Source organism: Diabrotica undecimpunctata, chromosome 1 (genome assembly GCF_040954645.1).
Source record: "Diabrotica undecimpunctata isolate CICGRU chromosome 1, icDiaUnde3, whole genome shotgun sequence".
NCBI lineage: Eukaryota > Metazoa > Arthropoda > Insecta > Coleoptera > Chrysomelidae > Diabrotica > Diabrotica undecimpunctata.
Window position 1 is genome coordinate 143,617,172 of NC_092803.1, and position 23,730 is coordinate 143,640,901.

Here is a 23,730-nt window from a genome sequence, read left to right on the forward strand (position 1 = left end):
CCTATGAGAAAATGCACCGTTTGGTCGGAAAATGGAAAAAACCATATTTTTTGTAATATTTGTTCATCATTTAAACATCCTTTAATCGGGCATATTGGCGTCAATTTCGGTAGTAGAGTCAAACCGGTGCACTTTTCCTACATAAAATTTACTACTTGTTCTTCTCAAGTGCTCAGATTTTTTCTACGTCTTACGGTTCGTGAGAAAAAATTCCAATTGGAGGTCTACATGTCTTGCAAATTTCGTGAAAATAAAAACTAAGCCTGACGTACTGATTCAAAAAGGGTATACAAACCCTTATGAGAAAATGCACCGTTTGGCCGGGAAATGGAAAAAACTGAAAATTTTTAATTCGATTTTTTCATTATTTTTGCCAAACTGTGGGTAGGGGATAGAAAAAATACACATATTTAGAATAAGTTAGACCTAGTGTATATATTAACATTAAAAAAACAATTTCCTAAAATTGGAATTTGCAAAAAAATGTTTAAAGGGGGTACCCTTGGATTTTTTTCAAAATTCAATAATCGGGCATATTGGCGTCAATTTCGGTCCTACTGTCAAACCGGTGCACTTTTCCTACATAAAATTTGCTACTTGTTCTTCTCAAGTGCACAGATTTTTTATACGTCTTACGGATCGTGAGAAAAAATTCCAGTTGGAGGTCTACATGTCTTGCAACTTTCGTGAAAATAAAAACTTTGTATTTCGTTCCAAATTTAATTTATTTCGATTAAGCCTGACGTACTGATTCAAAAAATGTATACATATCCTTATGAGAAAATGCACCGTTTGGCCGGAAAATGGAAAAAACTGAAAATTTTTAATTTGATTTTTCCATTATTTTTGCCAAACTGTGGGTAGGGGATAGAAAAAATACACATATTTGAAATAAGTTAGACCTAGTGTATATATTAACATTAAAAAAACAATTTCCTAAAATTGAAATTTGCCCAAAAATGTTTAAAGGGGGTACCCTTGGATTTTTTTCAAAATTCAATAATCGGGCATATTGGCGTCAATTCCGGTCCCAGAGTCAAACCGGTGCACATTTCTTACATAAAATTTGCTACTTGTTCTTCTCAAGTACTCAGATTTTTTCTATGTCTTACGGTTCGTGAGAAAAAATTCCAATTGGAGGTCTACATGTCTTGCAAATTTCGTGAAAATAAAAACTTTGTATTTCGTTTAAAATTTAATTTACTTCGATTAAGCCTGACGTACTGATTCAAAAAAGATATACATACCCCTATGAGAAAATGCACCGTTTGGCCGGAAAATGGAAAAAACCATAATTTTTTTAATATTTGTTCATCATTTAAACATCTTTAATCGGATATATTAGCGACAATTTCGGTCCTACAGTCAAACCGGTGCACTTTTCCTACATAAAATTTGCTACTTGTTCTTCTCAAGTGCTCAGATTTTTTCTACCTCTTACGGTTCGTGAGAAAAAATTCCAATTGGAGGTCTACATGTCTTGCAAATTTCGTGAAAATAAAAACTTTGTATTTCGTTCCAAATTTAATATACTTCGATTAAGCCTGACGTACTGATTCAAAAAAGATATACATACCCCTATGAGAAAATGCACCGTTTGGCCGGAAAATGGAAAAAACCATAATTTTTTTAATATTTGTTCATCATTTAAACATCTTTAATCGGATATATTAGCGACAATTTCGGTCCTACAGTCAAACCGGTGCACTTTTCCTACATAAAATTTGCTACTTGTTCTTCTCAATTGCTCAGATTTTTTCTACCTCTTACGGTTCGTGAGAAAAAATTCCAATTGGAGGTCTACATGTCTTGCAAATTTCGTGAAAATAAAAACTTTGTATTTCGTTCCAAATTTAATTTATTTCGATTAAGCCTGACGTACTGATTCAAAAAGGGTATACATACCCCTATGAAAAAATGCACTGTTTGGCCGGAAAATGGAAAAAACTGAAAATTTTTAATTCGATTTTTCCATTATTTTTGCCAAACTGTGGGTAGGGGATAGAAAAAATACACATATTTGGAATAAGTTAGACCTAGTGTATATATTAACATTAAAAAAACAATTTCCTAAAGTTAGAATTTGCCCAAAAATGTTTAAAGGGGGTACCCTTGGATTTTTTTCAAAATTCAATAATCGGGCATATTGGCGTCAATTCCGGTCCTACAGTCAAACCGGTGCACATTTCTTACATAAAATTTGCTACTTGTTCTTCTCAAGTACTCATATTTTTTCTACGTCTTACGGTTCGTGAGAAAAAATTCCAATTGGAGGTCTACATGTCTTGCAAATTTTGTGAAAATAAAAACTTTGTATTTCGTTCCAAATTTAATTTATTTCGATTAAGCCTGACGTACTGATTCAAAAAATGTATACATACCCTTATGAGAAAATGCACCGTTTGGCCGGAAAATGGAAAAAACTGAAAATTTTTAATTCGATTTTTCCATTATTTTTGCCAAACTGTGGGTAGGGGATAGAAAAAATACACATATTTGGAATAAGTTAGACCTAGTGTATATATTAACATTAAAAAAACAATTTCCTAAAATTGGAATTTGCCCAAAAATGTTTAAAGGGGGTACCCTTGGATTTTTTTCAAAATTCAATAATCGGGCATATTGGCGTCAATTCCGGTCCCAGAGTCAAACCGGTGCACATTTCTTACATAAAATTTGCTACTTGTTCTTCTCAAGTACTCAGATTTTTTCTATGTCTTACGGTTCGTGAGAAAAAATTCCAATTGGAGGTCTACATGTCTTGCAAATTTCGTGAAAATAAAAACTTTGTATTTCGTTCCAAATTTAATTTATTTCGATTAAGCCTGACGTACTGATTCAAAAAAGATATACATACCCCTATGAGAAAATGCACCGTTTGGCCGGAAAATGGAAAAAACCATAATTTTTTGTAATGTTTGTTCATCATTTAAACATCCTTTAATCGGGCATATTGGCGTCAATTTCGGTCCTAGAGTCAAACCGGTGCACTTTTCCTACATAAAATTTGCTACTTGTTCTTCTCAAGTGCTCAGATTTTTTCTACGTCTTACGGTTCGTGAGAAAAAATTCCAATTGGAGGTATACATGTCTTGCAAATTTCGTGAAAATAAAAACTTTGTATTTCGTTCCAAATTTAATTTATTTCGATTAAGCCTGACGTACTGATTCAAAAAAGATATACATACCCCTATGAGAAAATGCACCGTTTGGCCGGAAAATGGAAAAAACCATAATTTTTTGTAATATTTGTTCATCATTTAAACATCCTTTAATCGGATATATTAGCGACAAGTTCGGTCCTACAGTCAAACTGGTGCACTTTTCCTACATAAAATTTGCTACTTGTTCTTCTCAAGTGCTCAGATTTTTTCTACGTCTTACGGTTCGTGAGAAAAAATTCCAATTGGAGGTCTACATGTCTTGCAAATTTCGTGAAAATAAAAACTGTGTATTTTGTTCCAAATTTAATTTATTTCGATTAAGCCTGACGTACTGATTCAAAAAGGGTATACATACCCTTATGAGAAAATGCACCGTTTGGCCGGAAAATGGAAAAAACTGAAAATTTTTAATTCGATTTTTCCATTATTTTTGCCAAACTGTGGGTAGGGAATAGAAAAAATACACATATTTGGAATAAGTTAGACCTAGTGTATATATTAACATTAAAAAAACAATTTCCTAAAGTTAGAATTTGCCCAAAAATGTTTAAAGGGGGTACCCTTGGATTTTTTTCAAAATTCAATAATCGGGCATATTGGCGTCAATTCCGGTCCTACAGTCAAACCGGTGCACATTTCTTACATAAAATTTGCTACTTGTTCTTCTCAAGTACTCATATTTTTTCTACGTCTTACGGTTCGTGAGAAAAAATTCCAATTGGAGGTCTACATGTCTTGCAAATTTTGTGAAAATAAAAACTTTGTATTTCGTTCCAAATTTAATTTATTTCGATTAATCCTGACGTACTGATTCAAAAAATGTATACATACCCTTATGAGAAAATGCACCGTTTGGCCGGAAAATGGAAAAAACTGAAAATTTTTAATTCGATTTTTCCATTATTTTTGCCAAACTGTGGGTAGGGGATAGAAAAAATACACATATTTGGAATAAGTTAGACCTAGTGTATATATTAACATTAAAAAAACAATTTCCTAAAATTGGAATTTGCCCAAAAATGTTTAAAGGGGGTACCCTTGGATTTTTTTCAAAATTCAATAATCGGGCATATTGGCGTCAATTCCGGTCCCAGAGTCAAACCGGTGCACATTTCTTACATAAAATTTGCTACTTGTTCTTCTCAAGTACTCAGATTTTTTCTATGTCTTACGGTTCGTGAGAAAAAATTCCAATTGGAGGTCTACATGTCTTGCAAATTTCGTGAAAATAAAAACTTTGTATTTCGTTCCAAATTTAATTTATTTCGATTAAGCCTGACGTACTGATTCAAAAAAGATATACATACCCCTATGAGAAAATGCACCGTTTGGCCGGAAAATGGAAAAAACCATAATTTTTTGTAATGTTTGTTCATCATTTAAACATCCTTTAATCGGGCATATTGGCGTCAATTTCGGTCCTAGAGTCAAACCGGTGCACTTTTCCTACATAAAATTTGCTACTTGTTCTTCTCAGGTGCTCAGATTTTTTCTACGTCTTACGGTTCGTGAGAAAAAATTCCAATTGGAGGTCTACATGTCTTGCAAATTTCGTGAAAATAAAAACTTTGTATTTCGTTCCAAATTTAATTTATTTCGATTAAGCCTGACGTACTGATTCAAAAAGGCTATACATACTCTTATGAGAAAATGCACCGTTTGGCCGGAAAATGGAAAAAACCATAATTTTTTGTAATATTTGTTCATCATTTAAACATCCTTTAATCGGGCATATTGGCGTCAATTTGGGTCCTAGAGTCAAACCGGTGCACTTTTCCTACATAAAATTTGCTACTTGTTCTTCTCAAGTGCTCAGATTTTTTCTACGTCTTACGGTTCGTGAGAAAAAATTCCAATTGGAGGTCTACATGTCTTGCAAATTTCGTGAAAATAAAAACTTTGTATTTCGTTCCAAATTTAATTTATTTCGATTAAGCCTGACGTACTGATTCAAAAAAGATATACATACCCCTATGAGAAAATGCACCGTTTGGCCGGAAAATGGAAAAAACCATAATTTTTTGTAATATTTGTTCATCATTTAAACATCCTTTAATCGGATATATTAGCGACAAGTTCGGTCCTACAGTCAAACTGGTGCACTTTTCCTACATAAAATTTGCTACTTGTTCTTCTCAAGTGCTCAGATTTTTTCTAAGTCCTACGGTTCGTGAGAAAAAATTCCAATTGGAGGTCTACATGTCTTGCAAATTTCGTGAAAATAAAAACTTTGTATTTCGTTCCAAATTTAATTTATTTCGATTAAGCCTGACGTACTGATTCAAAAAAGATATACATACTCCTATGAGAAAATGCACCGTTTGGCCGGAAAATGGAAAAAACCATAATTTTTTGTAATATTTGTTCATCATTTAAACATCTTTTAATCGGATATATTAGCGACAAGTTCGGTCCTACAGTCAAACTGGTGCACTTTTCCTACATAAAATTTGCTACTTGTTCTTCTCAAGTGCTCAGATTTTTTCTACGTCTTACGGTTCGTGAGAAAAAATTCCAATTGGAGGTCTACATGTCTTGCAAATTTCGTGAAAATAAAAACTGTGTATTTTGTTCCAAATTTAATTTATTTCGATTAAGCCTGACGTACTGATTCAAAAAGGGTATACATACCCTTATGAGAAAATGCACCGTTTGGCCGGAAAATGGAAAAAACTGAAAATTTTTAATTCGATTTTTCCATTATTTTTGCCAAACTGTGGGTGGGGGATAGAAAAAATACACATATTTGGAATAAGTTAGACCTAGTGTATATATTAACATTAAAAAAACAATTTCCTAAAATTGGAATTTGCCCAAAAATGTTTAAAGGGTGTACCCTTGTATTTTTTTCAAAATTCAATAATCGGGCATATTGGCCTCAATTCCGGTCCTAGCGTCAAACCGGTGCACATTTCTTACATAAAATTTGCTACTTGTTCTTCTCAAGTACTCAGATTTTTTCTACGTTTTACGGTTCGTGAGAAAAAATTCCAATTGGAGGTCTACATGTCTTGCAAATTTCGTGAAAATAAAAACTTTGTATTTCGTTCCAAATTTAATTTATTTCGATTAAGCCTGACGTACTGATTCAAAAAAGATATACATACCCCTATGAGAAAATGCACCGTTTGGCCGGAAAATTTAAAAAACCATAATTTTTTGTAATATTTGTTCATCATTTAAACATCTTTTAATCGGATATATTAGCGACAAGTTCGGTCCTACAGTCAAACTGGTGCACTTTTCCTACATAAAATTTGCTACTTGTTCTTCTCAAGTGCTCAGATTTTTTCTACGTCTTACGGTTCGTGAGAAAAAATTCCAATTGGAGGTCTACATGTCTTGCAAATTTCGTGAAAATAAAAACTGTGTATTTCGTTCCAAATTTAATTTATTTCGATTAAGCCTGACGTACTGATTCAAAAAGGGTATACATACCCTTATGAGAAAATGCACCGTTTGGCCGGAAAATGGAAAAAACTGAAAATTTTTAATTCGATTTTTCCATTATTTTTGCCAAACTGTGGGTAGGGGATAGAAAAAATACACATATTTGGAATAAGTTAGACCTAGTGTATATATTAACATTAAAAAAACAATTTCCTAAAATTGGAATTTGCCCAAAAATGTTTAAAGGGTGTACCCTTGGATTTTTTTCAAAATTCAATAATAGGGCATATTGGCCTCAATTCCGGTCCTAGAGTCAAACCGGTGCACATTTCTTACATAAAATTTGCTACTTGTTCTTCTCAAGTACTCAGATTTTTTCTACGTTTTACGGTTCGTGAGAAAAAATTCCAATTGGAGGTCTACATGTCTTGCAAATTTCGTGAAAATAAAAACTTTGTATTTCGTTCCAAATTTAATTTATTTCGATTAAGCCTGACGTACTGATTCAAAAAAGAAATACATACCCCCATGAGAAAATGCACCGTTTGGCCGGAAAATGGAAAAAACCATAATTTTTTGTAATATTTGTTCATCATTTAAACATCCTTTAATCGGATATATTAGCGACAATTTCGGTCCTACAGTCAAACTGGTGCACTTTTCCTACATAAAATTTGCTACTTGTTCTTCTCAAGTGCTCAGATTTTTTCTACGTCTTACGGTTCGTGAGAAAAAATTCCAATTGGAGGTCTACATGTCTTGCAAATTTCGTGAAAATAAAAACTTTGTATTTCGTTCCAAATTTAATTTATTTCGATTAAGCCTGACGTACTGATTCAAAAAGGGTATGCATACCCTTATGAGAAAATGCACCGTTTGGCCGGAAAATGGAAAAAACTGAAAATTTTTAATTCGATTTTTCCATTATTTTTGCCAAACTGTGGGTAGGGGATAGAAAAAATACACATATTTGGAATAAGTTAGACGTAGTGTATATATTAACATTAAAAAAACAATTTCCTAAAATTGGAATTTGCCCAAAAATGTTTAAAGGGGGTACCCTGGATTTTTTTCAAAATTCAATAATCGGGCACATTGGCCTCAATTCCGGTCCTAGAGTCAAACCGGTGCATATTTCTTACATAAAATTTGCTACTTGTTCTTCTCAAGTGCTCAGATTTTTTCTACGTCTTACGGTTCGTGAGAAAAAATTCCAATTGGAGGTCTACATGTCTTGCAAATTTCGTGAAAATAAAAACTTTGTATTTCGTTCTAAATTTAATTTATTTCGATTAAGCCTGACGTACTGATTCAAAAAAGATAGACAGAAAACAGATGCCAGTAGGAAAAAGAACAAGAGGAAGACCGAAGCTGAGATACTTAGAACAAATAGAAAATGATATAACAACCAGAATTTTCATTTTCTGATGTTATTACTTTAGTAGTACCATTTAATTCATGCCTTGTTATATTTGTATCGTCTAAGGATTTGACATCAGTAACTAATTTGAAATAAATATCATTATTTTAAAAGCTGTTGAGAAGAGCTCCGTCGCGTTCTGTAATGATATCGCTACAGAAAGCTGCTTCCAAGATAACACCATCAATATTGTTTTCATTAGCGCAGTTCTCAGTTTTCTTTTCTCGTGCAACTGGTTTGTCTTCCTCTAAATTACCTTAAAAAAATAAAAGTTGTTTTCGTATGTGCTTTACAATATTTTTAATTAATATATAGTTCGAGTTTGATGATAACGTAGTACACTAAAATGTGGCACTTGTATTATTTTAAACGAACTTATAAATTAATATATAAAAATACATATCATAAAATGAATTTACACATGTGAGATATCAAATAAACTCAGTTGCAAGAGCAAACTAAATAAATTAAGGTAAAAAACTTACCAATCGTTTCTTCTTGTGCTGGACTTGTTTGTTTTAAACATTGGGAAACAAGAAACTATCCTCTTGACAGATCACCGTATGACATGTTAAAGCTGCAATAAGTATATTGCAGTGATTATTTTTACATTATAATATCACTATACTGGAACCTCGGAAACCTTTTTTGGATGGTGCTAGAAAGGTCGCCAATGAAGACACTATGGACGGCATCCAGATGGTTGGTGGAGAGCGAGTCGTGGGTTCGAAACTAGCTTTTGGAACCAATAATGGGTCCAACGGAAGAAATAAGTAAAGATAGGATACAAGATATTAGAAAAGATACAGAAATAAACAAAAAGATAGATGGGTAAAATTACACCAAAGATACGATAAGATAGGGAACAGGGCGTCACTCAATTTTTTGGGGTTTAAGGAGAAAATTAAGAAACCTTAGAAAAGAAAAGAGATAAGGAAAGATATTTAGGTTCAGAGACCAAACCCAAGAAGAGATATTAACAGTTAATTATTCAATAAATTTGGTCAAAACTATACCTAAACAAATAACAAATATATTAGGTGGACTCTGTTCATCTACTTACCTACAAAACTTAATCAGCCTGATCTTTTTCTGGTCGAAGGTATAATATTAATTTAATGATAAAAAGCAAATATTCAGAGTTATTATTATATTAGGAAACTTGTTATGAGTCGACAAATAAAATACATACATAAAACATAAAAAATATATTCAACAACACAATGATGTCGGTAGCTGAATGTACATACATGTAATAAAAATACACCATCAATTATGAAATGGTGGTGTACATATAAAAATAAGTAGTAATATGAATAATAAGTACCTTTACATATACAACAATATAATAATGCACAGGTTTAATTATCAGCGAACAGAGCCTGATAGTGAGTAAGAAAAAAATTCAACCAAAGTTGATTACAGAAGGTCTCTCTTTGCTGTTTAATGGGCATATCTCGAGACACTGGGTTAAAAATGTATAACAATTATAGCAAATAACAAAAATTAATCAAATCTAAATTTACAAGAATACAAAAAGGTTACCGAAATAAAAATTTAATCAAACCGCACTTGGATAAGTTGATTATCTATCTCGCACTGTTATTTAATGATTGAGAACTAAATGTTCGTAATTGTTATTTATTGAAATTTCTTAGTAGCTGATGGAAAGTTCCTAAGAAAATATTGAATGTTTTTTAAATTGAATGCAAAAATCAGTAGTTGCTTTCAACTACAGGTGAAGACATGGATGAACTTAGATTCGCCCAGATGATTGAAAAAAATATGATACCATACCATATTATTCGCCCAGATAAGTGGAGATACTAAGATTATGGTAACTTACAGTAATTCCTGATGACTGCTGCACTAATTCACTGAAGTTAATTTACTTTACTATAATACTTTACTTGTATCCAGCACTGAAGATAATTAAAATTAAAGGTACTCTGTACCAATATATAATCTAATATGATATTAGATCAAAAAACTGAAATATACAAGTGTATGCACACTTAGAAAGAAAATGCACAGAGAACAGAGACGATAAGATATAAAGAACGTCCTTACTTAAGCCCTAGAGTCAAACCGGTGCACTTTTCCTACATAAAATTTGCTACTTGTTTTTCTCAAGTGCTCAGATTTATTCTACTTCTTACGGTTCGTGAGAAAAAATTCCAGTTGGAAGTCTACATGTCTTGCAACTTTCGTGAAAATAAAAACTTCGTATTTCGTTTCAAATTTAATTTATTGCTATTAAGCCTTACGTACTGATTCACATAAGATATACATACCCTTATGAAAAAATGCACCGTTTGGCCTAAAAATGGAAAAAACTGAAAATTTTTAATTCGATTTTTCCATTATTTTTGCCAAACTGTGGGTAGGGGATAGAAAAAAAAACACATATTTGGAATAAGTTAAACCTAGTGTATATATTAACATTAAATGAAACAATTTCCTAAAATTGGAATTTGCCCAAAAATGTTTAAACGGGGTACCCTTGGATTTTTTTCAAAATTCAATAATCGGGCATATTGGCGTCAATTTCGGTCCTAGAGTCAAACCGGTGCACTTTTCCTACATAAAATTTGCTACTTGTTCTTCTCAAGTGCTTAGATTTATTCTACTTCTTACGGTTCGTGAGAAAAAATTCCAGATGGAGGTCTACATGTCTTGCAAATTTCGTGAAAATAAAAACTTTGTATTTCGCTTCAAATTTAATTTATTTCGATTAAGCCTGACGTACTGATTCAAAAAATATATACAGACTCTTATAAGAGAATGCACCGTTTGGCCGGAAAATGGAAAAAACTATAATTTTTTGTATTATTTGTTCATCATTTAAACATCTTTAATCGGATATATTGGCGACAATTTCGGTCCTAGAGTCAAACCGGTGCACTTTTCTTACATAAAATTTGCTACTTGTTCTTCTCAAGTGCACAGATTTTTTATACGTCTTACGGATCGCGAGAAAAAATTCCAGTTGGAGGTCTACATGTCTTGCAACTTTCGTGAAAATAAAAACTTCGTATTTCGTTTCAAATTTAATTTATTGCGATTAAGACTTACGTACTGATTCACATAAGATATACATACCCCTATGAGAAAATGCACCGTTTGGTCGGAAAATGGAAAAAACCATATTTTTTGTAATATTTGTTCATCATTTAAACATCCTTTAATCGGGCATATTGGCGTCAATTTCGGTAGTAGAGTCAAACCGGTGCACTTTTCCTACATAAAATTTACTACTTGTTCTTCTTAAGTGCTCAGATTTTTTCTACGTCTTACGGTTCGTGAGAAAAAATTCCAATTGGAGGTCTACATGTCTTGCAAATTTCGTGAAAATAAAAACTTTGTATTTCGTTCCAAATTTAATTTAATTCGATTAAGCCTGACGTACTGATTCAAAAAAGATATACATACCCCTATGAGAAAATGCACCGTTTGGCCGGAAAATGGAAAAAAACCATAATTTTTTTAATATTTGTTCATCATTTAAACATCTTTTAATCGGATATATTAGCGACAATTTCGGTCCTACAGTCAAACCGGTGCACTTTTCCTACATAAAATTTGCTACTTGTTCTTCTCAAGTGCTCAGATTTTTTCTACGTCTTAGGGTTCGTTAGAAAAAATTCCAATTGTAGGTCTACATGTCTTGCAAATTTCGTGAAAATAAAAACTTTGTATTTCGTTCCAAATTTAATTTAATTCGATTAAGCCTGACGTACTGATTCAAAAAAGATATACATACCCCTATGAGAAAATGCACCGTTTGGCCGGAAAATGGAAAAAACCATAATTTTTTTAATATTTGTTCTTCATTTAAACATCTTTTAATCGGATATATTAGCGACAATTTCGGTCCTACAGTCAAACCGGTGCACTTTTCCTACATAAAATTTGCTACTTGTTCTTCTCAAGTGCTCAGATTTTTTCTACGTCTTACGGTTCGTGAGAAAAAATTCCAATTGGAGGTCTACATGTCTTGCAAATTTCGTGAAAATAAAAACTTTGTATTTCGTTCTAAATTTAATTTATTTCGATTAAGCCTGACGTACTGATTCAAAAAGGGTATACATACCCCTATGAGAAAATGCACTGTTTGGCCGGAAAATGAAAAAAACTGAAAATTTTTAATTCGATTTTTCCATTATTTTTGCCAAACTGTGGGTAGGGGATAGAAAAAATACACATATTTAGAATAAGTTAGACCTAGTGTATATATTAACATTAAAAAAACAATTTCCTAAAATTGGAATTTGCAAAAAAATGTTTAAAGGGGGTACCCTTGGATTTTTTTCAAAATTCAATAATCGGGCATATTGTCGTCAATTCCGGTCCTAGAGTCAAACCGGTGCACATTTCTTACATAAAATTTGCTACTTGTTCTTCTCAAGTACTCATATTTTTTCTACGTCTTACGGTTCGTGAGAAAAAATTCCAATTGGAGGTCTACATGTCTTGCAAATTTCGTGAAAATAAAAACTTTGTATTTCGTTCCAAATTTAATTTATTTCGATTAAGCCTGACGTACTGATTCAAAAAAGATATACATACCCCTATGAGAAAATGCACCGTTTGGCCGGAAAATGGAAAAAACCATAATTTTTTGTAATATTTGTTCATCATTTAAACATCGTTTAATCGGGCATATTGGCGTCAATTTCGGTCCTAGAGTCAAACCGGTGCACTTTTCCTACATAAAATTTGCTACTTGTTCTTCTCAAGTGCTTAGATTTATTCTACTTCTTACGGTTCGTGAGAAAAAATTCCAGATGGAGGTCTACATGTCTTGCAAATTTCGTTAAAATAAAAACTTTGTATTTCGCTTCAAATTTAATTTATTTCGATTAAGCCTGACGTACTGATTTAAAAAATATATACAGACTCTTATAAGAGAATGTACCGTTTGGCCGGAAAATGGAAAAAACTATAATTTTTTGTATTATTTGTTCATCATTTAAACATCTTTAATCGGATATATTGGCGACAATTTCGGTCCTAGAGTCAAACCGGTGCACTTTTCTTACATAAAATTTGCTACTTGTTCTTCTCAAGTGCACAGATTTTTTATACGTCTTACGGATCGCGAGAAAAAATTCCAGTTGGAGGTCTACATGTCTTGCAACTTTCGTGAAAATAAAAACTTCGTATTTCGTTTCAAATTTAATTTATTGCGATTAAGACTTACGTACTGATTCACATAAGATATACATACCCCTATGAGAAAATGCACCGTTTGGTCGGAAAATGGAAAAAACCATATTTTTTGTAATATTTGTTCATCATTTAAACATCCTTTAATCGGGCATATTGGCGTCAATTTCGGTAGTAGAGTCAAACCGGTGCACTTTTCCTACATAAAATTTACTACTTGTTCTTCTTAAGTGCTCAGATTTTTTCTACGTCTTACGGTTCGTGAGAAAAAATTCCAATTGGAGGTCTACATGTCTTGCAAATTTCGTGAAAATAAAAACTTTGTATTTCGTTCCAAATTTAATTTAATTCGATTAAGCCTGACGTACTGATTCAAAAAAGATATACATACCCCTATGAGAAAATGCACCGTTTGGCCGGAAAATGGAAAAAACCATAATTTTTTGTAATATTTGTTCATCATTTAAACATCTTTTAATCGGATATATTAGCGACAATTTCGGTCCTACAGTCAAACCGGTGCACTTTTCCTACATAAAATTTGCTACTTGTTCTTCTCAAGTGCTTAGATTTATTCTACTTCTTACGGTTCGTGAGAAAAAATTCCAGATGGAGGTCTACATGTCTTGCAAATTTCGTTAAAATAAAAACTTTGTATTTCGCTTCAAATTTAATTTATTTCGATTAAGCCTGACGTACTGATTTAAAAAATATATACAGACTCTTATAAGAGAATGTACCGTTTGGCCGGAAAATGGAAAAAACTATAATTTTTTGTATTATTTGTTCATCATTTAAACATCTTTAATCGGATATATTGGCGACAATTTCGGTCCTAGAGTCAAACCGGTGCACTTTTCTTACATAAAATTTGCTACTTGTTCTTCTCAAGTGCACAGATTTTTTATACGTCTTACGGATCGCGAGAAAAAATTCCAGTTGGAGGTCTACATGTCTTGCAACTTTCGTGAAAATAAAAACTTCGTATTTCGTTTCAAATTTAATTTATTGCGATTAAGACTTACGTACTGATTCACATAAGATATACATACCCCTATGAGAAAATGCACCGTTTGGTCGGAAAATGGAAAAAACCATATTTTTTGTAATATTTGTTCATCATTTAAACATCCTTTAATCGGGCATATTGGCGTCAATTTCGGTAGTAGAGTCAAACCGGTGCACTTTTCCTACATAAAATTTACTACTTGTTCTTCTTAAGTGCTCAGATTTTTTCTACGTCTTACGGTTCGTGAGAAAAAATTCCAATTGGAGGTCTACATGTCTTGCAAATTTCGTGAAAATAAAAACTTTGTATTTCGTTCCAAATTTAATTTAATTCGATTAAGCCTGACGTACTGATTCAAAAAAGATATACATACCCCTATGAGAAAATGCACCGTTTGGCCGGAAAATGGAAAAAACCATAATTTTTTGTAATATTTGTTCATCATTTAAACATCCTTTAATCGGGCATATTGGCGTCAATTTCGGTCCTAGAGTCAAACCCGTGCACTTTTCCTACATAAAATTTACTACTAGTTCTTCTCAAGTGCTCAGATTTTTTTTACGTCTTACGGTTCGTGAGAAAAAATTCCAATTGGAGGTCTACATGTCTTGCAAATTTCGTGAAAATAAAAACTTTGTATTTCGTTCCAAATTTAATTTACTTCGATTAAGCCTGACGTACTGATTCAAAAAAGATATACATACCCCTATGAAAAAATGCACCGTTTGGCCGGAAAATGGAAAAAACCATAATTTTTTGTAATATTTGTTTATCATTTAAACATCTTTTAATCGGATATATTAGCGACAATTTCGGTCCTACAGTCAAACCGGTGCACTTTTCCTACATAAAATTTGCTACTTGTTCTTCTCAAGTGCTCAGATTTTTTCTACGTCTTACGGTTCGTGAGAAAAAATTCCAATTGGAGGTCTACATGTCTTGCAAATTTCGTGAAAATAAAAACTTTGTATTTCGTTCCAAATTTAATTTATTTCGATTAAGCCTGACGTACTGATTCAAAAAGGGTATACATACCCCTATGAGAAAATGCACTGTTTGGCCGGAAAATGAAAAAAACTGAAAATTTTTAATTCGATTTTTCCATTATTTTTGCCAAACTGTGGGTAGGGGATAGAAAAAATACACATATTTAGAATAAGTTAGACCTAGTGTATATATTAACATTAAAAAAACAATTTCCTAAAATTGGAATTTGCAAAAAAATGTTTAAAGGGGGTACCCTTGGATTTTTTTCAAAATTCAATAATCGGGCATATTGGCGTCAATTCCGGTCATAGAGTCAAACCGGTGCACATTTCTTACATAAAATTTGCTACTTGTTCTTCTTAAGTACTCAGATTTTTTCTACGTCTTACGGTTCGTGAGAAAAAATTCCAATTGGAGGTCTACATGTCTTGCAAATTTCGTGAAAATAAAAACTTTGTATTTCGTTCCAAATTTAATTTATTTCGATTAGGCCTGACGTACTGATTCAAAAAAGATATACATACCCCTATGAGAAAATGCACCGTTTGGCCGGAAAATGGAAAAAACCATAATTTTTTGTAATATTTGTTCATCATTTAAACATCCTTTAATCGGGCATATTGGCGTCAATTTCGGTCCTAGAGTCAAACCGGTGCACTTTTCCTACATAAAATTTACTACTAGTTCTTCTCAAGTTCTCAGATTTTTTCTACGTCTTACGGTTCGTGAGAAAAAATTCCAATTGGAGGTCTACATGTCTTGCAAATTTCGTGAAAATAAAAACTTTGTATTTCGTTCCAAATTTAATTTATTTCGATTAAGCCTGACGTACTGATTCAAAAAAGATATACATACCCCTATGAGAAAATGCACCGTTTGGCCGAAAAATGGAAAAAACCATAATTTTTTGTAATATTTGTTCATCATTTAAACATCCTTTAATCGGGCATATTGGCGTCAATTTCGGTCCTAGAGTCAAACCGGTGCACTATTCCTACATAAAATTTACTACTAGTTCTTCTCAAGTGCTCAGATTTTTTCTACGTCTTACGGTTCGTGAGAAAAAATTCCAATTGGAGGTCTACATGTCTTGCAAATTTCGTGAAAATAAAAACTTTGTATTTCGTTCCAAATTTAATTTACTTCGATTAAGCCTGATGTACTGATTCAAAAAAGATATACATACTCCTATGAAAAAATGCACCGTTTGGCCGGAAAATGGAAAAAACCATAATTTTTTGTAATATTTGTTCATCATTTAAACATCTTTTAATCGGATATATTAGCGACAATTTCGGTCCTACAGTCAAACCGGTGCACTTTTCCTACATAAAATTTGCTACTTGTTCTTCTCAAGTGCTTAGATTTATTCTACTTCTTACGGTTCGTGAGAAAAAATTCCAGATGGAGGTCTACATGTCTTGCAAATTTCGTTAAAATAAAAACTTTGTATTTCGCTTCAAATTTAATTTATTTCGATTAAGCCTGACGTACTGATTCAAAAAATATATACAGACTCTTATAAGAGAATGTACCGTTTGGCCGGAAAATGGAAAAAACTATAATTTTTTGTATTATTTGTTCATCATTTAAACATCTTTAATCGGATATATTGGCGACAATTTCGGTCCTAGAGTCAAACCGGTGCACTTTTCTTACATAAAATTTGCTACTTGTTCTTCTCAAGTGCACAGATTTTTTATACGTCTTACGGATCGCGAGAAAAAATTCCAGTTGGAGGTCTACATGTCTTGCAACTTTCGTGAAAATAAAAACTTCGTATTTCGTTTCAAATTTAATTTATTGCGATTAAGACTTACGTACTGATTCACATAAGATATACATACCCCTATGAGAAAATGCACCGTTTGGTCGGAAAATGGAAAAAACCATATTTTTTGTAATATTTGTTCATCATTTAAACATCCTTTAATCGGGCATATTGGCGTCAATTTCGGTAGTAGAGTCAAACCGGTGCACTTTTCCTACATAAAATTTACTACTTGTTCTTCTTAAGTGCTCAGATTTTTTCTACGTCTTACGGTTCGTGAGAAAAAATTCCAATTGGAGGTCTACATGTCTTGCAAATTTCGTGAAAATAAAAACTTTGTATTTCGTTCCAAATTTAATTTACTTCGATTAAGCCTGACGTACTGATTCAAAAAAGATATACATACCCCTATGAGAAAATGCACCGTTTGGCCGGAAAATGGAAAAAACCATAATTTTTTGTAATATTTGTTCATCATTTAAACATCCTTTAATCGGGCATATTGGCGTCAATTTCGGTCCTAGAGTCAAACCCGTACACTTTTCCTACATAAAATTTACTACTAGTTCTTCTCAAGTGCTCAGATTTTTTTTACGTCTTACGGTTCGTGAGAAAAAATTCCAATTGGAGGTCTACATGTCTTGCAAATTTCGTGAAAATAAAAATTTTGTATTTCGTTCCAAATTTAATTTACTTCGATTAAGCCTGACGTACTGATTCAAAAAAGATATACATACCCCTATGAAAAAATGCACCGTTTGGCCGGAAAATGGAAAAAACCATAATTTTTTGTAATATTTGTTTATCATTTAAACATCTTTTAATCGGATATATTAGCGACAATTTCGGTCCTACAGTCAAACCGGTGCACTTTTCCTACATAAAATTTGCTACTTGTTCTTCTCAAGTGCTCAGATTTTTTCTACGTCTTACGGTTCGTGAGAAAAAATTCCAATTGGAGGTCTACATGTCTTGCAAATTTCGTGAAAATAAAAACTTTGTATTTCGTTCCAAATTTAATTTATTTCGATTAAGCCTGACGTACTGATTCAAAAAGGGTATACATACCCCTATGAGAAAATGCACTGTTTGGCCGGAAAATGAAAAAAACTGAAAATTTTTAATTCGATTTTTCCATTATTTTTGCCAAACTGTGGGTAGGGGATAGAAAAAATACACATATTTAGAATAAGTTAGACCTAGTGTATATATTAACATTAAAAAAACAATTTCCTAAAATTGGAATTTGCAAAAAAATGTTTAAAGGGGGTACCCTTGGATTTTTTTCAAAATTCAATAATCGGGCATATTGGCGTCAATTCCGGTCATAGAGTCAAACCGGTGCACATTTCTTACATAAAATTTGCTACTTGTTCTTCTTAAGTACTCAGATTTTTTCTACGTCTTACGGTTCGTGAGAAAAAATTCCAATTGGAGGTCTACATGTCTTGCAAATTTCGTGAAAATAAAAACTTTGTATTTCGTTCCAAATTTAATTTATTTCGAATAAGCCTGACGTACTGATTCAAAAAAGATATACATACCCCTATGAGAAAATGCACCGTTTGGCCGGAAAATGGAAAAAACCATAATTTTTTGTAATATTTGTTCATCATTTAAACATCCTTTAATCGGGCATATTGGCGTCAATTTCGGTCCTAGAGTCAAACCGGTGCACTTTTCCTACATAAAATTTACTACTAGTTCTTCTCAAGTTCTCAGATTTTTTCTACGTCTTACGGTTCGTGAGAAAAAATTCCAATTGGAGGTCTACATGTCTTGCAAATTTCGTGAAAATAAAAACTTTGTATTTCGTTCCAAATTTAATTTATTTCGATTAAGCCTGACGTACTGATTCAAAAAAGATATACATACCCCTATGAGAAAATGCACCGTTTGGCCGAAAAATGGAAAAAACCATAATTTTTTGTAATATTTGTTCATCATTTAAACATCCTTTAATCGGGCATATTGGCGTCAATTTCGGTCCTAGAGTCAAACCGGTGCACTTTTCCTACATAAAATTTACTACTAGTTCTTCTCAAGTGCTCAGATTTTTTCTACGTCTTACGGTTCGTGAGAAAAAATTCCAATTGGAGGTCTACATGTCTTGCAAATTTCGTGAAAATAAAAACTTTGTATTTCGTTCCAAATTTAATTTACTTCGATTAAGCCTGACGTACTGATTCAAAAAAGATATACATACCCCTATGAAAAAATGCACCGTTTGGCCGGAAAATGGAAAAAACCATAATTTTTTGTAATATTTGTTCATCATTAAAACATCTTTTAATCGGATATATTAGCGACAATTTCGGTCCTACAGTCAAACCGGTGCACTTTTCCTACATAAAATTTGCTACTTGTTCTTCTCAAGTGCTTAGATTTATTCTACTTCTTACGGTTCGTGAGAAAAAATTCCAGATGGAGGTCTACATGTCTTGCAAATTTCGTGAAAATAAAAACTTTGTATTTCGCTTCAAATTTAATTTATTTCGATTAAGCCTGACGTACTGATTCAAAAAATATATACAGACTCTTATAAAAGAATGCACCGTTTGGCCGGAAAATGGAAAAAACTATAATTTTTTGTATTATTTGTTCATCATTTAAACATCTTTAATAGGATATATTGGCGACAATTTCGGTCCTAGAGTCAAACCGGTGCACTTTTCTTACATAAAATTTGCTACTTGTTCTTCTCAAGTGCACAGATTTTTTATACGTCTTACGGATCGCGAGAAAAAATTCCAGTTGGAGGTCTACATGTCTTGCAACTTTCGTGAAAATAAAAACTTCGTATTTCGTTTCAAATTTAATTTATTGCGATTAAGACTTACGTACTGATTCACATAAGATATACATACCCCTATGAGAAAATGCACCGTTTGGTCGGAAAATGGAAAAAACCATATTTTTTGTAATATTTGTTCATCATTTAAACATCCTTTAATCGGGCACATTGGCGTCAATTTCGGTATTAGAGTCAAACCGGTGCACTTTTCCTACATAAAATTTACTACTTGTTCTTCTTAAGTGCTCAGATTTTTTCTACGTCTTACGGTTCGTGAGAAAAAATTCCAATTGGAGGTCTACATGTCTTGCAAATTTCGTGAAAATAAAAACTTTGTATTTCGTTCCAAATTTAATTTAATTCGATTAAGCCTGACGTACTGATTCAAAAAAGATATACATACCCCTATGAGAAAATGCACCGTTTGGCCGGAAAATGAAATGGAAAAAACCATAATTTTTTGTAATATTTGTTCATCATTTAAACATCCTTTAATCGGGCATATTGGCGTCAATTTCGGTCCTAGAGTCAAACCGGTGCACTTTTCCTACATAAAATTTACTACTAGTTCTTCTCAAGTGCTCAGATTTTTTCTACGTCTTACGGTTCGTGAGAAAAAATTCCAATTGGAGGTCTACATGTCTTGCAAATTTCGTGAAAATAAAAACTTTGTATTTCGTTCCAAATTTAATATACTTCGATTAAGCCTGACGTACTGATTCAAAAAAGATATACATACCCCTATGAAAAAATGCACCGTTTGGCCGGAAAATGGAAAAAACCATAATTTTTTGTAATATTTGTTCATCATTTAAACATCTTTAATCGGATATATTAGCGACAATTTCGGTCCTACAGTCAAACCGGTGCACTTTTCCTACATAAAATTTGCTACTTGTTCTTCTCAAGTGCTCAGATTTTTTCTACGTCTTACGGTTCGTGAGAAAAAATTCCAATTGGAGGTCTACATGTCTTGCAAATTTCGTGAAAATAAAAACTTTGTATTTCGTTCCAAATTTAATTTATTTCGATTAAGCCTGACGTACTGATTCAAAAAGGGTATACATACCCCTATGAGAAAATGCACTGTTTGGCCGGAAAATGAAAAAAACTGAAAATTTTTAATTCGATTTTTCCATTATTTTTGCCAAACTGTGGGTAGGGGATAGAAAAAATACACATATTTAGAATAAGTTAGACCTAGTGTATATATTAACATTAAAAAAACAATTTCCTAAAATTGGAATTTGCAAAAAAATGTTTAAAGGGGGTACCCTTGGATTTTTTTCAAAATTCAATAATCGGGCATATTGGCGTCAATTCCGGTCCTAGAGTCAAACCGGTGCACATTTCTTACATAAAATTTGCTACTTGTTCTATTTAAGTACTCAGATTTTTTCTACGTCTCACGGTTCGTGAGAAAAAATTCCAATTGGAGGTCTACATGTCTTGCAAATTTCGTGAAAATAAAAACTCTGTATTTCGTTCCAAATTTAATTTATTTCGATTAAGCCTGACGTACTGATTCAAAAAAGATATACATACCCCTATGAGAAAATGCACCGTTTGGCCGGAAAATGGAAAAAACCATAATTTTTTGTAATATTTGTTCATCATTTAAACATCTTTTAATCGGATATATTAGCGACAATTTCGGTCCTACAGTCAAACCGGTGCACTTTTCCTACATAAAATTTGCTACTTGTTCTTCTCAAGTGCTTAGATTTATTCTACTTCTTACGGTTCGTGAGAAAAAATTCCAGATGGAGGTCTACATGTCTTGCAAATTTCGTTAAAATAAAAACTTTGTATTTCGCTTCAAATTTAATTTATTTCGATTAAGCCTGACGTACTGATTCAAAAAATATATACAGACTCTTATAAGAGAATGTACCGTTTGGCCGGAAAATGGAAAAAACTATAATTTTTTGTATTATTTGTTCATCATTTAAACATCTTTAATCGGATATATTGGCGACAATTTCGGTCCTAGAGTCAAACCGGTGCACTTTTCTTACATAAAATTTGCTACTTGTTCTTCTCAAGTGCACAGATTTTTTATACGTCTTACGGATCGCGAGAAAAAATTCCAGTTGGAGGTCTACATGTCTTGCAACTTTCGTGAAAATAAAAACTTCGTATTTCGTTTCAAATTTAATTTATTGCGATTAAGACTTACGTACTGATTCACATAAGATATACATACCCCTATGAGAAAATGCACCGTTTGGTCGGAAAATGGAAAAAACCATATTTTTTGTAATATTTGTTCATCATTTAAACATCCTTTAATCGGGCATATTGGCGTCAATTTCGGTAGTAGAGTCAAACCGGTGCACTTTTCCTACATAAAATTTACTACTTGTTCTTCTTAAGTGCTCAGATTTTTTCTACGTCTTACGGTTCGTGAGAAAAAATTCCAATTGGAGGTCTACATGTCTTGCAAATTTCGTGAAAATAAAAACTTTGTATTTCGTTCCAAATTTAATTTACTTCGATTAAGCCTGACGTACTGATTCAAAAAAGATATACATACCCCTATGAGAAAATGCACCGTTTGGCCGGAAAATGGAAAAAACCATAATTTTTTGTAATATTTGTTCATCATTTAAACATCCTTTAATCGGGCATATTGGCGTCAATTTCGGTCCTAGAGTCAAACCCGTGCACTTTTCCTACATAAAATTTACTACTAGTTCTTCTCAAGTGCTCAGATTTTTTTTACGTCTTACGGTTCGTGAGAAAAAATTCCAATTGGAGGTCTACATGTCTTGCAAATTTCGTGAAAATAAAAACTTTGTATTTCGTTCCAAATTTAATTTACTTCGATTAAGCCTGACGTACTGATTCGCAAAAGATATACATACCCCTATGAAAAAATGCACCGTTTGGCCGGAAAATGGAAAAAACCATAATTTTTTGTAATATTTGTTTATCATTTAAACATCTTTTAATCGGATATATTAGCGACAATTTCGGTCCTACAGTCAAACCGGTGCACTTTTCCTACATAAAATTTGCTACTTGTTCTTCTCAAGTGCTCAGATTTTTTCTACGTCTTACGGTTCGTGAGAAAAAATTCCAATTGGAGGTCTACATGTCTTGCAAATTTCGTGAAAATAAAAACTTTGTATTTCGTTCCAAATTTAATTTATTTCGATTAAGCCTGACGTACTGATTCAAAAAGGGTATACATAACCCTATGAGAAAATGCACTGTTTGGCCGGAAAATGAAAAAAACTGAAAATTTTTAATTCGATTTTTCCATTATTTTTGCCAAACTGTGGGTAGGGGATAGAAAAAATACACATATTTAGAATAAGTTAGACCTAGTGTATATATTAACATTAAAAAAACAATTTCCTAAAATTGGAATTTGCAAAAAAATGTTTAAAGGGGGTACCCTTGGATTTTTTTCAAAATTCAATAATCGGGCATATTGGCGTCAATTCCGGTCATAGAGTCAAACCGGTGCACATTTCTTACATAAAATTTGCTACTTGTTCTTCTTAAGTACTCAGATTTTTTCTACGTCTTACGGTTCGTGAGAAAAAATTCCAATTGGAGGTCTACATGTCTTGCAAATTTCGTGAAAATAAAAACTTTGTATTTCGTTCCAAATTTAATTTATTTCGAATAAGCCTGACGTACTGATTCAAAAAAGATATACATACCCCTATGAGAAAATGCACCGTTTGGCCGGAAAATGGAAAAAACCATAATTTTTTGTAATATTTGTTCATCATTTAAACATCCTTTAATCGGGCATATTGGCGTCAATTTCGGTCCTAGAGTCAAACCGGTGCACTTTTCCTACATAAAATTTACTACTAGTTCTTCTCAAGTTCTCAGATTTTTTCTACGTCTTACGGTTCGTGAGAAAAAATTCCAATTGGAGGTCTACATGTCTTGCAAATTTCGTGAAAATAAAAACTTTGTATTTCGTTCCAAATTTAATTTATTTCGATTAAGCCTGACGTACTGATTCAAAAAAGATATACATACCCCTATGAGAAAATGCACCGT